Source organism: Echinops telfairi, unplaced genomic scaffold, assembly GCF_000313985.2.
Source record: "Echinops telfairi isolate 266 unplaced genomic scaffold, ASM31398v2 ScPeMD7_29;HRSCAF=101, whole genome shotgun sequence".
Classification (NCBI taxonomy): domain Eukaryota; kingdom Metazoa; phylum Chordata; class Mammalia; order Afrosoricida; family Tenrecidae; genus Echinops; species Echinops telfairi.
In genome coordinates this window covers 3,579,959-3,584,027 of record NW_022103926.1, presented here as the reverse complement: position 1 = coordinate 3,584,027, position 4,069 = coordinate 3,579,959, and positions in this window count along the sequence as shown.

Genomic DNA, 4,069 nt, shown 5'->3' with positions numbered 1-4,069 from the left:
AGCCACTCAGAATACTATTTTAGGATTGAGGGAAAAGGAAACGAAAGAAATGTTTTGTGTTTGTTTTTAAAGAAACATACTATATCTATTTATACAGCCCATCTCCAGAAATGAAATCAATAATATCATCCTGTTAAACCCTCCATACATGTGGTTCTTTTTCTTCTAGGCTGAAATCTACAGAAGCAGATCGCCCGGTCTTTCTGCCTTTGGATGAGTTTCAAGCACTGATGTTGAAGTTCACACTTGCACACCCTTAATGACCAAGGGAGATGCTTCACTTGCTTCCCTAATCTGAGTCAAAGAAGCCGTGGTCCGAGTGTAATGAGTTCCGCCTTGGGCTGCTAACCACAAACTCAGCAGTTCAAGCCCCACAGGCAGGCATTCCACCCGAGGAAGGTGAAGGCATTCTGCTCTCATCCAGACTTACAGCCTCGGACACCCAGATCTGTCCTGTCATTGTCAGCTGAAGTCGATCGGATAGCAATTGTGGTTGTTTTTTCGCCTCCTTCCCAGAGGAACGTTGGCCAGAAACTTTATTCCCAAAGGGCTGCTAGTCTTCCAACAAGCTAGAAAGACACTTCCTGCGGGTTTCAAGTCAGGGACTACTCTAGAAGGTCAGACACGTTTAGAGTTTAGACGAAAAAGGAAAGAATCTGGAAGCGGAAACAGACAAAATAATCTCACTGACCTCAGAAGCCATGACTCAGACCTAGTGTGTTTTTTAAATTGATTCCCTTGAGACAGAAATGGTTCCCTTCGAGGCCCAGCCTGCAGTGAGTTGAGGGGAAGTTTCTTTGAAGTACACCCAAAGATGCCGTGCCAGGCAATGTTTATCTGATTTCTGTTTCCAGGGTCAGATGGTCCTGATTATTGTTCTGAAGAAGGAATGACTAGTCTCTACACAAGTATTTCCAATACTCCTATGTATTCCCTCTTTCTTTAAGAAGGAAGGCAGTTTTTAACCCGAACAGTTGCTTGCTTTGCAATGATTTTCTTAAAGAACTCCCAGTGTCTTCACACAAGTAAGCCGCTCTCCTTGTAAAGTGTGTGTGTGTGTGTGGGGAGGGGTGGGGGGGCGGGGAGGGGGGAGATTGCACTGATACCACCAAGGTGGACAGCTGCTGGGGTGAACTTGCTAACATGCTAAAATGATGGAACTGAGTAGCACAGAGGCATGTTCTCAAAGAGCACAGAAAGTGCAAAGGAGCCACATGCCATGTCCTCGTAGGAAGAGCCCTGGTGGCACAGTCCTTTATGCATGGGACTGCTAATCTCAAAGTTGGCCGTTTGAACCCACCAGCTGCTTGGCAGGAGACAGAAGACTTTCTACTTCTGTAGAAATCTTGGAAACCCCCGAGGGGCAGTTCTAGCCTGCTCTATTGGGTCACTATGAATTGACTTGATAGTTTGGCTCTGGTTTCTGAAATTGGGTGGAAGATCACTGGTACACTGTGGGTTAGTTCTTGAGCTGCTAATCATTAGGGCCCGTGATTCAAACGTACCAGCTGCCCCAAGTGAGGAAAAAGGAGTCTCTCTTCTCCTATAAAGGTCTACAGTCTTAGAAACATTGTGTCTGGCTCTATCAATCAGAATTAACTCGATGGCAGTGGGCTTTGGTTTTCATGGTACTGGAGGAAGCCCTGGTGGCTTAATGATTACGAGTTGGGCTGCAATTTGCAAGGTCATCAGTTCAAAACCTTGGGAGAAAGACAGGACTTTCTACTCCTGTAAAGAGTTGGTCTATCCTGCTAGACTGGTGTACAGGCACTGGCACAGATGAGTTTTCAATATACGGAATTCAGGAAAGAACCCCCCCCCTTAGAAACAGTAATGGGAACAATGATTCTAGGAGGATCGGGGAAGGGAAGGGGGATTGGATATCAATGATATAACACCCCCCTCGGGAAGAATACCAGGATAGTAGGTGAAGGGATAGAAAGGGTGGCAGTGAACGATATGTATAAATAGTAACAGTACATATATATTAAGGGTTTGCAGGGTGATGGGGGGGGGGGAAGAGCTGATATCAAAGGGCTTTTTATTGTTTAGAAATTGTTGATGCCAATAACTGTACATCTGCTTAAGCTAACAGGTATATGGTTTATTTGCTTTCATTTTTTAATCATTTTATTAGGGCTCATACAACTCTTATCACAATCCACACATACATCAATTGTGTAAAGCACACTTATACATTCGTTGTCCTCATCATTCTCAAAACTCTCACTTTCCACTTGGGCTCCTGGAATCAGCTCATTTCCCACCGCCCCTTGTATGGTTTATAATATGGTTATAATACATGTAAGAGCCCCCAATAAAATGATTTAAGTAAAAAAAGTGATTTAATTATGTAAGTGTATGATATATAAATACTGTATCAAGAAAACTACTGAAAAAAAGGAATGTTGATATAGTGTGAAAAGTGTAGCCAATGTCATTGAACAGTATGTATAAAAATTGTTTAATGGGAAGCTAATTTGCTATGTAAACTCTTACCAAAACACAGTAAAATATATATATATATATTTAAAAAAAAGTGTAGGAAACCCACAGGGGCAGTTCTGCCCTGTCCTACAGGGACGCCATGAGTTCCAATCAACTCAATGGCAGTGGATGAGTTTGAGTAGGTTAGGCCGTCTAACTGAACAATGTCTGGAGGGAACTCACCATTGGCTCTGCAATGTGGGATGATGTGGCGGTCTGCCTCCAGAAAGATCAACAGCCTTAGAAACCTACGGGAGCAGTTCCATTGTCCTGCAGGGGCATTCTGAGTGGGAATCATCTCAGCAGTGGGTTTAGTGTGGTTTTAGAGTAGGACCTAAAACCTTGGTCAGACCTTAAACTTTTTATAATTATAAACAAGGTATTCTCGTCAGAAGCATTTGAATGTTCGATTCTTGGATTTTTTAAAATTTCCATGGAGGTCTTTATTTACCATGGGCAAGATTTCTCCTTGGTCAACCTAGATTGACTTTACAGTTTTATAAACCAGCTTAGAGAAACATCAAATGGTTTTATAGGGTTTTAGCAATGAAAGCAGAATCAATGGCAACGTTTCTAGTCACGTAGTTTGTGCGCAGCCCTGACCCAGATAGTGGGTGACCTCCTGCAGGGGGCGGCAACATCGTTAATCTCACCACTGGTGGCAGTAGCAGGAGCAGCTTCCTGGAACTCATCAAAGGAAAGAAAAGATGAGGCAAGACTTGGGAGCCAGTGGAGGGAGGGTGGGGTAGAAAGGGGGAACTGATTACAGGGATCTACATAAAACCTCCTCCCTGGGGGACGGACAACAGAAAAGTAGGTGAAGGGAGATGTCGGACAGAGCAAGATATGACAAAATAATAATTTATAAATTATCAAGGGATCATGAGGAAGGGGGCAGTGGGGAGGAAGGGGTAAAAAAATGAGCTGATGCCAGGGGCTTAAGCGGAGAGCAAATGTCTTAAGAATGATGAGGGCAACGGATGTACACAATTGATGTATGTATGGATTATGATAAGAGTTGTATGAGCCCCCAATAAAATGATAAAAAAAAAAAAGATGGGAGCAGGATACAGTGATAGGATGAGACTGCCTTTATGATGAGAATGTTTGTGATGTTAAAGTTGTGGTCTGTTTCTTGGAATGTTTTCAGCAGAATTTTCTGCTTGTTATTTTAATCGTTAACTTCTAGTCCCTGGAGAAGGACATCATGCTTGGTAGAGGGACAGTGAAAAAGAGGAAGTGGCTGCATCGATGGGCTCAAATGTAAGAGTTGCTGTGAAGATGGTGCAGGACCAGGCAGTGTTTCGTTCTGTGGTGCACAGGGTCGTTATGGGTCCAGACCAACTCGCATGGCACCTAACAACACAGTTTTACAGTCATCTTCCCTGATCCCGAGACTTATGAGGCATTTCTTCCCCTTCCTCGTCTTCTTTCTGGAAGGGAATCAAAGATCATAGCAGATGAAGAAAGAACCCCGAACACCGGACAGGCCCTGCTAGCCATCAATGAATGTGCGAGCCACAGGTTCACCAAGACGGTACAAGCCGTCACAGCACACTGAGTGCCAATGATTACACGCCAC